The 18,127-nt window shown below is 34.7% G+C and overlaps 1 protein-coding gene across 2 annotated transcripts in view; it reads right to left on the minus strand.

Annotated features, from left to right (window-relative positions):
* The window catches only part of LOC137625439 (lysosomal protective protein-like), a 76,191-nt gene extending 73,951 nt beyond the window's left edge, over positions 1–2,240 (minus strand). Inside the window, exon 1 of one of the 2 annotated variants that reach the window (XM_068356351.1) lies at positions 2,085–2,240. The gene's annotated coding sequence lies outside the window, so the exon portion shown is untranslated. Of the gene's footprint in view, positions 1–1,908; positions 2,045–2,084 lie in introns of those variants that run through there. The other variant, XM_068356357.1, reaches the window with a different exon arrangement.
* Positions 2,241–18,127: the final 15,887 nt, after the last annotated feature.

Genomic DNA, 18,127 nt, shown 5'->3' on the forward strand with positions numbered 1-18,127 from the left:
AAATTTACAATGGTCTGTTCATAAAAGTAAATTAAGACTGACCAAATCACCATCTATAAGGTTTTTTTCCAAATCTGGAGGGAGGAGGTTCCCGTAATAAATTTTAAAATGATGGGTGCAAAACCGGATTTTTTTTAATTAAAATCTGTGACTCCGTTATCAGTGGTTTCCGACAGTTACATATGGAATTCAAAGTAGTGTATTTTCAAAGATCTGTTCAACTGTGCAAGTTCTAATGTTCTAAAATACAGTGTATTATTCTATAATAAAACTATTGGTAAACCTTCATTCACTTGTAGTAAAAATTAAATAATCTTATTCCCACCAGCTTATGAAGGATGTAGCATCATTACTCTCGGCAACTACTCTTACTGAAACTGATCTACCGTAAAAAGCTTTTATTATTCCTCAAACATCATTGTCTCTAAACGCCAAACAGGTAAAGTTATACCAATTTTATGATCACCGGTGGGAGTCATTGGTAAATATATGATATAAGAAATGGACAAGTGCTGGCTAGTTTGGTATTTTTCTCTATATGTTTAATAGGAGCTGGGGCATAATAACTTACGTATCGGTCTATTAAAATGTGAATCATGTTTTTCACTCTAAGACTATTGTTTACATCTGAGAGACTAAAAGGAACTTATTACACATGCATTGTTTCCCATAGCTTTAGGGAGCTTGCTGTGCATTAACAATGACATATTTGTCAGGTGGTTTTTTTTAAACCAATTAACAGCTTACAAGTACTTCTTCCTAAGTTCCCGGATGTTGTTCTACAACCGCCATTTTCTCTTTCCACCTTCGCCTTCAGTTTCAACTTGACCATCATCACATAAAGATGTCTCCAAGAGGGAACTTAAGGGAAGTACATCAATCTATTTTGTAGTTTAGTGTAATTTCATTTAGGTCAGTAATTGATTATGATGGAAATGCTCTCCGTTCTGAGTAAAGCTATTGTTACTCGTGGTGTGAAATTTAAATATAACCGCAAAATAATGCCTCAAAAAAGGTCTGATTCCAACTTAATTTCTCGGTAAAACCAGCACATTTCTACTGCAAAGCTTCAGTTAAGATTGCCAAGACAAAAAAAAAGAAAAAAAAACATTGGTGTCAATCATAAGGAAAGGATTTATTTGTGATTTACTTTTAGTTTGTGACCTGGGAGGGAGAGTCCGCCTGGCAGTTGTGACCTGGGAAGGTTTGTGACCTGGGAAAGGGGTCCAGGGAGCTTGGCCCCTAACTAGGGGTTTGACCTGGGAAGGGGATTCTGAGGGGCTTGGCCCCCAGCCAGGGGTTGTGCCCTGGGAACTACTAGGTTAGGTTAGGTTAGGTGGGTTAGTTAGTTTCTGTACCGTTTTACAAATCTCAAAAGTGATAAATAATCACGTTTTGGACTGTTTTCAGCCACTTACATGGATCATATATTTTTCCAACAGGATATCTTAGGCTCATTTCGCATTTCTGACCATTATCATTGCTGCAAATCACTTGTTCATGATATTTCCCCACCCAAATAATACCGGTTTCACACTGGGGTCCCCCATAATTGTCTTTACATAAGGGGGTCCAAAAACGCATGAACAAGTGGTTTGCCACAATAATCAAGGTCAGAAGTGCATTTAACACAAGATAAAGAGTAGGAAAAATAAGTGGTTCATGTATCTGGCTAGAAATAAAAGTATAATCTAAAACAGAGTAGCAAACTAAATTAAGTCCAACTTTGTCAAGTACTGTAGAATGAAATATTAAAAATTATAAAGCTATGGGTTAGATCATTTCAAAAAATTAAAGTAGGCAAATTCTAATATTTATCTCAATTGCGATACGGTAAGACAGAATCCCAAATACGTAATCTATACAAAATAAACAAAATAAAAATCAGTAGCTTTGTCAATCGCTTACGATCATACGATGTTGACCCTAGACCGATACAATCGGTTTGGTTTGTTGACGTAACTTCAACACTTTAACGATAAGTACCGTAGGCCTAGCGGAAACTTGGGGAAAGTCTGACCAGCTGTTACCTTCTTCAATGTATAGTGTATAATACAAAAGCACTCACAACTTAAAATACATACCAGAGGTGACTTTCGTCCTACGGTCGACCTTAGAACCAACTCCAGAATGACTTTTACTATTGTATGAGACTATGACTAATAGTCACGGACGGTCTCAGTAAGTGACCAGAGTCCAGTGGTGTGGTGATAATGCACCGGATGCCAGTCAAATTTATTCATAAAAAAAAACATCCTTTGTCATTCTTTGCTGACATCTACTTGTTTGTTGTTGTTTTAGATTTAAAAAGAAGTCAATAAGAACGTACAGGAGTGGTCGAAATAATATCACTGAAACGATCAAGTAGTATCATATTAGGCTACTAAGAGGATGTTACAGATTAACCACAATAAGAAATAAAGCAAATGCTTAGAAAAAGCCAAGAACAAAACTTATTGAAAAGAAAAGAGGACTATTTGCGAAAGACCTAGGACCAATAGCTTTTTTTTTCATATAAAATATTCATGATGAAAGAGGAAATAGAAAATCGCCTGAGGATGAATGAGAAAAAAAAATATTTACAGGAAGGGTCTAGAATAGAAGCCAACATATTTTATACCACAGTAATGTGCAGAAGAATTATAGAAATAAGAAACCCCTTATAGTAACTGGTAGGCTATACATTTTAGTAAAGGCTTCGACTCTAAAAAAAAAAAATGGGGGGGGAGACATTACCATAAGTTTTAAAATAATACGGAATCCTCACCAAAATTATAAATGCAATTTCAAAGATTTACAAAGGAGATACAACAGATACTGACTTAGGTCTTAATAGAAAGTAATTTGTACGCGTCTCATGATATAGCACATACCCAAATTTGTACGAGTCTCATGATATAGCGCATAGCACCAATTTGTAAAGGTCTCATGATATGTATATCCAGAAACAGAGTTTACAGTGGGAATAGAACAGGATTTCACATGATCAACTTCACTTTTTAAGCTAATTAGCAATTACATAAACTGTATTATCATGAAGAAAATAGAAGAGGAAGGCAACGGATTTAGAAATCATTTAAGATATATTACTATTCTGTGTAGATGATATGCCTTTGTGATTGCGAAGAAACTGGTAAAATGTGGTTTAGATATAAATAAAGAACAGAGTAATATTATGATGTATACTTTAAAGAAAAACCAGAAAACATAAAAGAACCCAAAATATTAGAAACAGATAAACTATAAATGATAGAGAATGACATATATAGAAAAATATAAGTAGGAGTCACTAAAAGTAAAGCTAATTCTACAATAGGGACATCTATAAAAACAAAGGTGGTGGATTAGAAGCTGCAGTACACAAACAGTACCCTGAATTAACAAAATTAAAGATATCAAAAACAATGTTCTTGGGCATTTAAGAAAAAGGAGGAAGGTGGTGGAATATCAGCAAATTACACGAAAAAATTAAATCTGGATATAAGGCACATAAGAAGAATGACTAAGTCAAATAAGAACCGAAACCAGAAAGTGGGACACTGAAAATAGGAAGAAGAAGTAAAGTAAGGTTAGAAATATACAGAGAGTGGAAGAAATAAATTAAAGAAGAAATATATGAAATTCCATTTGCATCAGTAATATTGTTTAGACCAAGACCTAATACCTTAAAACAAAACATTATAATAGACACGAAGGGGAAATCTAAACTGTAACTTTTGGTGAAAACGAGGGAGAAGATTTGACCCCTTTGTATTGTTTTGTGAGGAATATAGAAAATAAAGAATTGAATTAATTGAGCTTCAACAACCCTGCGAGAAGACTTAAAGAAAACCATAAGATCCTTTTTACTCAGGGAAAGAATTATAAAAAAGAAGAATGAAATTTTCAATCTGATGTGGAGAAAAAGACAAAACAGTAAAAAAGAACGATAAACAAATGGCTAGATCAATAGAGTCACATAGAGTACGCCTTATCCCTGAACCTGAAGAAAATATTGAAAAAAAAAAATAAGTTAGGAACCAGGAAACATTATAGAAATATGCAAAAATTATGATATTAAAATAGAAGAAAAAAATATAAAAAGCAAGAACTCAAAAAAAAAGTAAAGGGCCAAATTAATTTAACAGAAAAAGAAAAGAAAACAGAGATGGCCAAACAGGTTTGTGAATAGTAATGGCAGAAGAGATTACACAGAACAATAGTTATTAAGGCAAGATTGAATACGATAGAATTAAAAGAAAATTATATAAATAGGAATAAAAAGGATAGGCTTTGTATGTTGTGCAGTGAGGAAGATGATACAACGGAGCTTATGTTTTGCTGTAATGAATTAAGAAAATTTACAGGCAATGACCTAGATTTAGAGAATTTAGAAAAAAAAAAAAACTAAAGAAGTTACCCGATATATTAGACAGGTCCTTGAAGTATGAAGTAATCGTATGCAAGGTATGTTGCCTGTGTAGGGGTTACAAATGATAATTCATTTTCTGCAGATTGCAGCGCTTTACACTTACTACGCTTCTTCTGGTAGTGTGCCCACAATCACAATTTGAGAGCAACGAGGAACCTTAAACCTGGACCTGGGAACCATGGGTAAAGGGAAGGTTAAATAATTATGCTCAAGCTAAAAGCAAATTTCAAGTTCCAAGTTACTCGTTGCTTTCGCCACAACATGGTGATTTGCGGGCATACTACTAGAAGAGTAAGGGAAATCTGCAGAAAATTAATTTTCATCAGTTACTTTCTATACAGACAGCACAACCTGCATCGTTTTACTTCTAACTTCCAGAGCCTGTCTAATATATTAGGCAACTTCTTTAGTTGGTGTTTATAACTTCCCTAATTCTATGCCATCGCTTCTAGATTTTCTTAATAATAATAATAATAATAATAATTATTATTATTATTATTATTATTATTATTATTATTATTATTATTATTATTATTGTTGTTATTATTGCTACAACCCTAGTTGAAAAAAAACATGGAAAAATGACCCAGTTAGGAAAGGAGGCAAGGAAATAAATAAACTACAAGAGAAGTAATGAACAATCTAAATAAAATATTTTAAGAACAGTAACAACATTAAATTAGATGTTTCATATACAAACTATAAAACTTGAAAAGAACAAGAGGAAGAGAAACAAGATAGAATTGTGTGTCCGAGTGTACCCTCGAGCAAAAGAAGTCTAACTCAAGACATTGGAAGACCACGGTACAGTACATAGGATATGACACCATCTAAGACTAGAGAACAATAGTTTGATTTTGGAGTGCCCTTCTCCTAGAAAACCTGCTTACCATGGCTGAAGAGTCTCTTCTACCTTTACCAAGAGGAAAGTAGCCACAGAACAATTACATTGCAGTAGTTTATCCCTTGAGCAAAGAAGAATTGTTTGGTGATCCCAGTGTTGTCAGGTGTATGAGGACAGAGGAGAATGTGTTAAGAATAAACCAGAATATTCTGTGTATGTCTAGGCATAAGAAAAAAAGGAGTCGGAACCAGAGAGAAGGATCCAATGCAGTACTGTCTAACCAGTCAGATGATCGAATAACTCTCTAGTGGTAATATCTCAACGTGTGGCTGGTGTCCTGACCAACATACTACCCTATATGCTCTGTTGTATCACATGCCTCACTATACAACACATAATGCCTATCTTTTCATTGCTGATTCTATCATTTTCTTTTAATTCTATCATATTTAATCTTGTCATCATAACTATTACTGCTTCCTTAGTGTTAAGTACTCCTATGTAATCTCTTCTGTCATTACTGTTTACACACATTAGTTTGGTAATTTCTGCTTTCTTTTCTTCTATTTTACTTTTAATTCCACCTGCCACTTTACTATTTTTTAATTATTTCTTGAGTTATTCCTTTTCATACTCTCTTTCTTCTTCACTTTAATATAGCATTTTTTGCATATTTCTTTCAGTCTTTTTCATCAGCATTCCCCATATGGTTCCCTTATTTGGTCTTCCACTATCTCCTTAACCAGTCGTTTAGCATATGACGTTATGATATTATGAAACATCACCACATTTTTTTATTCTATTTTCAACCAGCCTTATTCCTATTTTTTCATTTCGTTTTACGAGACACTTTCCTTTCTCTGTCATGAACAGAGGTGTTAAGCCATGCTCACACATGAATACATTTGGTTAAAAAACTATCCTTTTCGGCGGGCATAGTAAAAACAGTGGTATTGGATCATATTTCTTTTTTTTTTTCTATAAATAGAACAAAATCTCATTTTACTGGTGATTATTTAATTGTAATTAGCTTTAAAATTTGCTTTTTTTTACATTCAAAAGTGGCCGTAATAAGCGAGTCCTGTTTTACACATGTTTTGACTAATCCTTTCATTCACGATCACGGGATAACAAAGTTAAGATTATATTGTGAGCCATTTCCGTTATATTCACTGAAGGCTACTACTTACTTGACCCTTTGCTTATGAGCTTATGGACATGAGTCATGGTATGACAATGGAACAATCTCTAACAGATTTAGTAGATTTGAGAACAGCCCACAGGAGAATATTTGGAGTTAAATGGCCGGACAGAATTAGAAATGAAACTATAAGAGAGATCACTCGACTGCCATATGTGAATGAGATCATGGAGAGGGGTAGATGGAGATGGTTTGGGCATGCTCTTTGCACTCCCCAGAAGAGATTAGTTCACCAAACATTTAACTGGGCTCCATAAGGTACTGGAAGAGTTTGAAGACCCAGGCCTACGTGGCTGAGGACTACGAAGCGTGAAGTCGGAGATGATGAATGGAGAAGTATTGAATTAAATTAAATTAAGATAGTGACGACTGGTGAAATATAATCGAGGCCCTTTACGTCAATAGGCGTAGGAGGAGATGATATATATATATATATATATATATATATATATATATATATATATATATATACATATATATATATGTATATATATATATATATATATATATATATATATATATATATATATATACATATATATATATGTATATATATATATATATATATATATATATATATATATACATATATATATATATATATATATATATGATTAATTTAACATTTTAACATCAACTTTATTTAAACCATAGAGCGTCGGGTATAGCTATCCAGATAGGTAGATAGACACACATAAAGATAAACGAGACAGCATAATTATATTCATAAATGTGTATTAAAGAACCAGTGGGTATACATGTTCAAATAAGCTTGTATTGACATGTACATACATATTCATTCATACATGTAAATGTATGTACTCTGTATCTTAGAATAATATGTGCGTGAAGAAAATACTGCTTACAGTGTGTCTTACACAGTGTAGAGGATAACGAATGGTCTTGGATATTTTCCCTCGGCCATTGCTGTATTGCCACCCTATGGGAAAGTGTTGTCAGTGCGCCTCGCGCGGGTTACTGTAGGTATTATCTATTGGTATTTCAGAGTTCCTTCGGGACCTAGTTATTATTGCTTCATATTCTTCTCCTTTACCACTTTTTTCTTCCAACTTGCAGTCCAACCTATTTTCAACTTCTACTTCACAGTGCAACTTTAGGGGATTCCCTTAGTTGCACCTGTGCTTTAAATAGCCTCGTATCACCCAGCGCCGGGCCGTATAGCCCAAATTCGTAAATCCAAATCTTAGCTGTTTTTCTTATACCAACTTTGTTGTTTAACTTTCTCGACTTTACCTTGCTCCAATCGTTACGTCTCATTCAAGACATACCGCAAGGGTAAGCGCTATAATAGAATAGAAATGAAATTCGACGGACTAGTGAAACGATGATAAGAAAAAAAAAAAAAAATCATCAGTTCAAATGAGGACTTTCTAATCACTTTATTGATCAGTTATTCCACGTCGAATAAGACTCCCATTTCGTATTCTTTTTGAATGAGTAGAATGAATAGCTTTCTTCCGTCGTGCATCATTTAGCGATTACTCCAAGCTTGTCTCTTACAGCTTCACCAGTGCTTTCCTTTAAGGTTCAAAGGCCGCTCATGAATGGCAGAGGCAAGGGATAGGGACATTGCCCTATCAAGCAGGACAATGCCCTAGAGACTGACCATATGTACATATGATCAGCGCCCAAGCTCCCTCTCGGGTAGAATATAGTTTGTTGGGACAGGCGATATTTTTCTTAATATTTGTCAAATCACTTTTCTTTATGGGGAATATGTTCTCTATTATGATCCGATGTACCATAATATGAAGTTATTTTATCATTTGATATAATATCATGATTTACCTTTACCACATCGACCACCACAACGTTTTCAGTGGATTCTATTTTGGATGTAACTTTTGAGAAGTTGCTGATTGCAATTCTTCCTTGGCTGAAAGGTTCGTGAAATGACTTTGCTTCCACATGGGACTTTTCCTGTAACTTGACAAACTTAAAAATCATTCATTCCTGTCCTTCAACTGTAAGATCAGAAGTTATTTTTAAACACATATCTATCACGCAGATTTTTAACATATCGCATTATGAAATAAAATTCACCTTCCCAGTTTTATCTGGATGAATATTATCATATATAAAACCCCAATTATAAAGTCCATGTACCTTAATTGTAGTTGAAATTTACTATTTTTTCTTTTATATGCAATTCTGTCTTCTATTTTATTTTCAACTCAAAATATACAATCACTTTATAGTCAAATGTTAGAAAAAACATTTCGCAATTATCCACTTGTCAAACTTGGAAAGATCAGTAATGCCATTCAATAAATGGATATTTGAATCGCTGCTTCCCTCTGCACGATTTGTCTGTCAATCTCTATTCTTGTTTTTCTTGTTCCATCAATTCATTTGCCATATACCTTCATCTACAGAATATCCCAATGCAAGAGAAATGTTAATCAGCTAATCAGTCAAATTCTCAGATGCAAACATTCGGAAAATCACACAGCGCATTTCATGTAAATTGTCAAATACCTTTTTATTCAAAGTCTTTCTAATATTAAGTAGGTGGTTATTATGAAATCTAGAGGCTATAGACCCGAGTGCAATAAATTGATTATTCAAAAGTTTACCTTTGCTTACATATCTCTAAACTATCTGTAGCTCGTCTTGCGTTGACACCATTTGATGGTTGTAATATGTACAGGAAATCTATCAAATTATTATGGCATTCAGAGTTTGATAGATTGACAAGTTTTATTAGGTAGCAAGTGCAAAGGAAAACAATATATGGATAATCTAATCCTAAGTCATTTTTAAGTTTTATTATTAATATTTTTTATTATTCCCGGCTAAGCTATAACCAGGACACACATAGTGTCCTGGCTATAACTCTAGTTGGAAAAGCAGGATGCTATAAGCCCAAAGGCTCTAACAGTGAAAAATAGCTTAGTGGGAAAAGGAAATAAGGAAATAAATAAACTACACGGAAAATAATCAATAATTAATATAAAATATCTTGAGATCAGTAATAACCTTAACATTTATCTGTTATATACAAACGATAAAGAGAGTAACGCCAGTCTGTAAGTTTGAACTTCTCAAGTTTCACCGATTCCACCGCCTGATTTAGAAGGTCATTCCACAATCTGGTCACAGCTGGAATAAAATTTCTAGAATACTAAGTAGTATTGAGCCTTATGATGAAGAAGGAATGACTGCTAGAATTAACTGCATACCCAGTACTATGTACAGGATGGTACAGTCTGGGAAGATCTGAATTAAGGTGGGTCAGAATTATGAAAAATCTTTTGCAACATGCATGAAGAACTAACTGGAAGATAGTGCTGGAGATTACTATCAAGATCAGGAATTATAGATTTAATAAACCGCTAGTTCTTTTGCAAAAAAAAAAAAAAAAAAAAAAAAAAAAAAAAAAAAAAAAAAAAAAAAAAAAAGAGGGATGAGCTTGAGCAGCAGCGAATAAATAAATATAGCTCTAATTGCATTAGTCCACTCTATAAAAAACATAGTCACTAGGTTCTTGATAAAAGATCTTGATATATTGTCTAACAAAGAAATATTTCTAAGACAGTAGATCCATAGTTTTTTACTTCATCCATCTTAGTACCGCGTAAAAGATCATTCCTACCCAGCATCATCCTAAGTCACGCATCTTGGTATACATCTTAATGTTACCAAGGTTCCCTAACTTATTTGGTTTCTGTACCAACAATAATTTTGTTTGATTTTCACTCAAAAAAAAAAAATATTGTACAGATGTAGAACGGAATTGGACCTCAGTAGTATTTGTTAATGGTTTTTATAATGAAATTTAATTTTATATCTGTACATAATATTTCTTACCAAGCAACTAATCTTTCAAATATCAAGGCTTAGTCAACAATACCAAACAAGGCACACTTTATAGAGGATTGATATCTATAATTGGGATTATTATTAGCTAACAACGTATTTGTGCGGACATGAATATATCTTCGTTAAAATGGTTTGTAATTCTATGGCTGAGTTCCAACTTTTTGCTTCTAGAATATTGTTCCATTCATGTGAATGATTGTATCCAATTAAAAAGGCGGGTAGATTGATACTTATGTAAAAATATGTGTGGCAGGTAGGCTATAAATTATATTCAGCTCCAATTAAGTAGGCTATTTCTAGGCTATTTTCTAACCAAATCGACGTCATGGAAGGTTCCACAATGCAAGGATTAGAGAGATCTAAACATTGCTTATTTTCATAGCCAATAGATGACCTTAGCAGACTAGCAGTAGAGTACCAAATTTCAAATTATCCCCACTATGCACTCATAATCTTTATTACTAAATGTCACAGAAATATTTCTTCTGCAAACAATCGTTAGTTCAATTACATTTTGGGTCAGGGATATCGCCAGATAGTGCTACATCTACTGAAATCGGTGAGACAATCAAGTAATTACAGTTATTTTATATAATTTTCAATTACCTTTTTATGATATGTATTGTTTGTAAAAACAACGTAGAATAACAATATTGTCACATTCCAAATGGCATAAGAACACTGACTCCTCTTGCTCACTCCTTTACATCGTAACGAGTTGTACATCCAGCAGCAAAACCGGTGTCGCCTGGCCAGACCTGACTTGGAGAGATCATGCCCCTCTTGCCCTGAAAGGTGGTAGACGTTAAACAACCGAGACATCGTTAGGATGGTTAGAATGTGAGGAGGAGGGAAATTACCGATATCACTCAAAGAAATGCAATGAAGAGAGAGAACTTTTTTATTCTTTTAAGAAATGTAAACTAATATTATTTCGAAACTAATTCATCAAAAGATTTTATCATAACTCTTTATTTGAATTTTCCTATCCTATTTCTATATCAAATTTTCTTGAATAATATTGGAACTGACTATTCATATTAATATTCATAACATGGAAATATCCTTCATTTGCATTTTCTTCAGCAATTCCTCTCTCTCTCTCTCTCTCTCTCTCTCTCTCTCTCTCTCTCTCTCTCTCTCTCTCTCTCTCTCTCTCTCTCTCCACATACATACACACTGTAGCCTATGCATTATATGTAGGGGCTAATAATGTATCGTTTCAGATAGCACCTATTGGGTCACCAATCATTAATAAGTGGCCTTTGTTTAAAATTTCGAAGGTAATGAGGTTTAAAGGTGTTGTTGTTGATTTCAGTGTTTTCCTTTGATTTCGATCATGAGCCACGTAGCTCGGTGTGGTTAAGGTCAGCTTTGTCACGGGCTACTTGGCTCCGGCCCTCTTAGAGAAAATGGTATTATTTGCTATATCAATTATATTAGTTTAAGGTTGGAGATTTAAAATGCATCATCAGTTAACATAATCTATATTGTTTCAAAAGTGATTGGTGAAATTAAAATATGTGAAATGACATGCAATGAAAGTTCAATGATGCAGTATTATAGTGGTGATGTGGTATATAGGATGTAGGGTATAACAGATTAAGCTATCAACACATTGTTTACTCAAATTATCTGGTTCGACGTCAATAACCTTAGATGTCAGGATGTCAAAAAACTCCCATTCAATCAAGCAAATTATCAGGGCAAGTCACTCACTTCCAAGCGAACCCCCTTCCCTGGTGACGATTGCTCAATGCTCAAAGGTCGGAGTCTAGCTGGCTTCACCCTTCCCAGGCCAAAAGGAAATATTTCCTTAGCATTGAGCATTCGTATTATTACGATTTTATTTGTCGTTTCATGTCCTGATGTCCAGCACCTTAAAAGTGTTCCCCCGGTAAGATCAAGAAATCCATTACTCTCGATATTTGTTTAATCAGTCTTTCACATATTCACTTCGTTATTTATAGTTTTGAAATAATTGTAAACACCTGGAAAGCAAACTGTATGAAATATTGTCATCTTAGTATTTTGTTTTTCATTTACTGAAAAACTTCCACCACAAGGATCTCATCATAACTGTGAGACATTTAAACCTCAAACATGTGGGGATGGGGGTAGAGGGATATAACCAGGTGGGGGTTAAAGATGATGGTGGAGAGATGGCAATTGGGTGATCTCAATGTATGGCTTGACGAGGTTTTTTTTATTAACATTTATGAAGTGATGATGATGATGGTAATACCCCTATTGATAACATTTAATATCAATGATTCCAACTCGCAATGAAAACGGGCATATATCGTTCTAACATTGTTTTTAGGTGGCCACTGAACATCTTACGAACAAGTGAATCTTCACCCGAAAGAAATACAATTCCAACACTAACTTGCAAAGTAGTTAGCGGTCTTGTGTGATCCTTGGGAGCACCCAAATAATATAAAATGTTAGATACAGGTAATATATATATATATATATATATATATATATATATATATATATATATATATATATATATATATATATATACAGTATATATATATATATATATATATATATATATATATATATATATATACAGAGAGAGAGAGAGAGAGAGAGAGAGAGAGAGAGAGAGAGAGAGAGAGAGAGAGAGAGAGAGAGAGAGAGAGAGAGAGAGAGTTACAAGGATTTTGGATGTCTCAAAGACTTTTTAGTCCATTCGCAGAGACTCACTCCATTTGCTCTTTGGTAGAGCGATTTAGTTTAAGCATTTGGAGAGTTCTTATGATCTTATCTAACTTATTCTAGAGAGAGAGAGAGAGAGAGAGAGAGAGAGAGAGAGAGAGAGAGAGAGAGAGAGAGAGAGAGAGAGAGAGAGAGCGAGAGAGAGCAGCTGCTAGAATAATGCAAACAAAGGATATATCATTCCGATGTATATTAATTGGAATAGTCAGTTCCCACAATATCTAAGTATGTTCCATATAAAAATGTGATAAGGAATTCAAATATATCGGTGTGATTATATTTTATGATAAGTATTCTCGAAAACGATTGCCTTTCTTAAAAGAATAAGAGATAAGACCTCTCTATCTCTTTCATATATACTGTATTATATATATATATATATATATATATATATATATATATATATATATATATATATATATATATATATATATATATATAAGTCTATTACAAGTCTACCGTACATATTCTTGTCGAATTCAGGAATCTGTTCTTAGACTTGAAAGCAACCCTTTTCCACTATGAGAGCTGATTAGTGAGTTTGCAACGCGTGGTTATTTATCATGAATATATATCAATAACAACGTGTTGCAAACACTAATCAGCTATCATAGTGGAGATGAGTTTATTTCAGATCTAAGAATAGAATCTTGAATTCGACAGGGATATGTACGGTAGACTTGTAATAAACTTGTATTTCTCTTGATAGTATGGTTGGTTAAAGTCTCTGCAAGCATGGTTTCGGCTAAGAGGCATAGGTTCGAATTTCTGCCCAGCCAGAAGCTGTTATCATAAATGAATTTCTTGTGGATATTCATTCCCAAAGATAGGATTCGATATTGAATGCCATTGTTGTTGATATTTACATTAATTAAAATCAAAAGTGTTAGTCATATATATATATATATATATGTATATATATATATATATACATACATCACATACATATACCAAAGGCACTTCCCCCAATTTTGGGGGGTAGCCGACAACAACAAGAAACAAAACAAAAAGGGGACCTCTACTCTCTACGTTCCTCCAGCCTAACCAGGGACTCAGCCGAGTTCAGCTGGTACTGCTAGGGTGCCACAGCCCAACCTCCCACATTTCCACCACAGATGAAGCTTCATACTGCTGAGTCCCCTACTGCTGCTACCTCCGCGGTCATCTAAGGCACCGGAGGAAGCAGCAGGGCCTACCGGAACTGCGTCACAATCGCTCGCCATTCATTCCTATTTCTAGCACGCTCTCTTGCCTCTCTCACATCTATCCTCCTATCACCCAGAGCTTTCTTCACACCATCCATCCACCCAAACCTTGGCCTTCCTCTTGTACTTCTCCCATCAACTCTTGCATATATATATATATATATATATGCAGTATATACAGTATATATATATATATATATATATATATATATATATATATATACATATATATATATATTATATATATATATATATATATATATATATATATATATTTATATATATATATATATATATATATATATATATATATATATATATATATATATATTTTTACTTGCCAAGTTACAGCCCTATTTGTGTCCGTTCTATCGGAGTCCAGACATGGATGGCTATATATGAAAGGTCTGAGACTCACTGACGGGTGTTGAAGTAGCAGGAGCCTGCGTGGTGAGGAGGAGGTATGCTGGCTGTTTAGTTCGCCACTCACCTGGCTGAAGTGGGGTCATTTCATTCATAAAAAATACCTGAAGTATATGCTCTATTTAATTGTAGCACCTCTTTGGCCCACATTTTGAGGTTCCTTACCTCTAGCATCAGGGGCTTTTTGACCTCTTTATTTTTAGGTGCCTTACTTCTAGCATTTGAGGTTCTTTGACCTCTATTTTGAGGTGCCTTATCTCTACCATTAGGGTTTTTCACTTCTTAGCTTTATGACCTCTATATTTTTAGGTGCCTTATCTCTAGCATTAGGGACTTTTTACCTCTACTTCTAGGTGCCTTTAGGGGCTTTATGACCTCTATATCAAGGTGCCTTATCTCTAGCTCTAGGGGCTTTTTACCTCTTATTTTGAGGGGCCTTATCTCTAGCATTAGAAGCTTTTTTACCTCTATTTTTAGGTGTCTTAATTTTAGATTTAGGGGGTTCATGACCTCTATTTTTAGGTGCATTACCTCTAGCATTAGGGTCTTTTTTACCCCTATTTTAAGGTGCCTTATCTCTAGCATTAGAGCCTTTTTTACCTCTATTTTTAGGTGCACTATCTCTAACATTAGGACTTTTTTTTTACCTCTATTTTTATGCGCCTTATCTCTAGCATTAGGGGCTTTTTTACCTCTGTTTTGAGGTGCCTTATCTCTAGCGTTAGGGATTTTATGACCTTTATTTTAAGGTGCCTTATCTCGAGCATTAGGGGCTTTTAGTCTTCTGATTTTAGGTGCCAGGTGCCTTATCTCTAGCATTAGGGGATTTTTTTACCTATATTTTGAGGTGCCTTAACTTTAGCTTTAGGGGCTTTATGACCTTCGATCAAATGGATTAACAGGCGATGAAGTGTGGGACAGAGGTAGATGAAGAACGCTGGCCAGAAACATCGACACCACATAAAAGTGGGAAAAGATGCAGACAAAGAAGAAGAAGAAGATGACCTCTATTTTTAGGTGCCTTATCTCTAGCATTAGGGGCTTTTTGACCTCTGATTTTGAGGTACTTAATCTCTAGCCACTAGCATTAGGGGGTCTTTGACATTATTTTGAGGTGCCGTATCTCTAGCATTAGTGGCATTTTGACCTATATTTTGAAGTGCCTTGTCTCTAACATTAGGAGCTTTTTTACCTCTATTTCTAGGTGCCTTATCTCTAGCATCAGAGGGTTTTTTTTTACCTGTATTTTAAGGTGCCTTATCTCTAGCATTAGAGTTTTTTTTTTCCTGTATTTCAAGGTGCCTTATCTCTAGTGTTAGAGTCTTTTTTTACCTCGATTTTAAGGTGCATTATTCTAGCATTAGGGGCTCTTGTATCTCTATTTTTAGGTGCCTTATTTATAGCATTAGGGTTTTTTTACCTCTATTCTTAGGAGCTTTATATATAGCATTAGGGGCTTTTTGACCTCGATTTTGAGGAGCATTACTTTTAGCATTAGAGGCTCTTTGACCTCTATTTTAGGTGCCATATTTATAGCATTAGGGGCTTTTTGACCTCTATTTTGAGGTGCATTACCTCTAGCATTACAGTCTCTTTGACCTCTATATCTAGGTGCCTTATTTATAGCATTTGATGCTTTTTGACCTCGATTTTGAGGTGCATTACTTCAAGCATTAGAGGCTCTTCGACCTCTATTTTTAGGAGCCTGATATTTAGCATTAGGGGCTTTTTTACCTCGATTTTGAGGTGCATTACTTCTAGCATTAGAGGCTCTTTGACCTCTCTTTTTGGGTGCCTTATTTATAGCATTAAGGTCTTTTTTAACCTCGATTTTGAGGTACATCACTTCTAGCATTAGAGACTCTTTGACCTCTCTCTTTAGGTGCCTTATTTATAGCATTAGGGGCTTTTTTTACCTCGATTTTGAGGTCCATTTCTTCTAGCATTAGAGGCTCTTTGACCTCTATATTTAGGAGCCTTATCTATAGCATTAGGGGCTTTTTAACCTCGATTTTGAGGTGCATTAATTGTAGCATTAGAGGCTCTTTGACCTCTATTTTTAGGTGCCTTATCTATAGCATTAGGGGCTTTTTTTACCTCGATTTTGAGGTCCATTTCTTCTAGCATTAGAGGCTCTTTGACCTCTATATTTAGAAGCCTTATCTATAGCTTTAGGGGCTTTTTGACCTCGATTTTGAGGTGCATTACTTCAAGCATTAGAGGCTCTTTGACCTCTCTTTTTTGGTGCCTTATTTATAGCGTTAGGGGCTTTTTGACCTCGATTTTGAGGTGCATTACCTCCAGCATTAGAGGCTCTTTGACCTCTATTTTTAGGCGCCTTATTTGTAGCATTAAGGTCTTTTTTACCTCGATTTTGAGGTACATTACTTTTAGCATTAGAGACTCTTTGACCTCTTTTTAGGTGCCTTATTTATGGCATTAGGGGCTTTTTTTACCTCGATTTTGAGGTGCATTACTTGTAGCATTAAAGGTTCTTTGACCTCTCTTTTTAGGTGCCTTATTTATAGCATTAGGGGCTTTTTTACCTCGATTTTGAGGTGCATTTCTTCTAGCATTAGAGGCTCTTTGACCTCTCTTTTTAGGTGCCTTATTTATAGCATTAGGGGTTTTTTGACCTCGATTTAGCGGTCCATTACTTGTAGCATTAAAGGCTCTTTTACCTCTATTTTTAGGTGCCTTATTTATAGCAATAGGGCCTTTTTTACCACTATTTTTATGTGCCTTATTTCTAGCAATAAGGTTTTTAGCCTCTATTTTGAGGTGCCTTATTTCTAGCATTAAGGGTTTTTTTTACCTCTATTTTGATGTACCTTATTTCTCGTATTAGGGGCTTTTTTACCTTTATTATAAGGTGACTTACCGCTACCATTAAAAGCTATTTTACGTCTTCGTTTAAAGGCTCTTCGTTGCTGTTCTCTTCTGTCTGTTCTAGTTTTTCATGATCTTTAGGTTTTTGGTTTCCTATGATATTTCATCTTCCAGTTTCCTTAGTTCGTCAATTTCCTTCCTGGTTTCATCGTATTCTTTCCTAGTTCGTCAGTTGCCTTCTAGATTTCAAGAGAGATTTCAGTGCCGTGTGTCTTCATTTCGTCAGATTCCTCAGAGAAATTGATGGCATCTATGTCTTTGTCCATCAGGGCGATAGGTAAAGACAGGGATGCTATAAATTTTCTCTGCATACGTCATCACGCTAAAGCAAATGATGAGCAACACAGTATATTTACCAATACGATCTGGATATGTCCTTTCTTCAATGTCGAATTTTGGGACTATCCTGTTGAAGAACCACAGGTCACTCACCGTTCAGTTGAACCATTCTGTCTCCGTTCTTATTTCCTTAGTTCCAATAGTCTCCAAAAGCCCAAGCAAAGGATCATTCAAGGCGCGTATATTATGTTCTTCAAAGCTCGACAACTTCTGCAGCAACCACAAAAACCAGCTGTAGATGAAGG

Source organism: Palaemon carinicauda, chromosome 2, assembly GCF_036898095.1.
Source record: "Palaemon carinicauda isolate YSFRI2023 chromosome 2, ASM3689809v2, whole genome shotgun sequence".
Classification (NCBI taxonomy): Eukaryota; Metazoa; Arthropoda; class Malacostraca; order Decapoda; family Palaemonidae; genus Palaemon; species Palaemon carinicauda.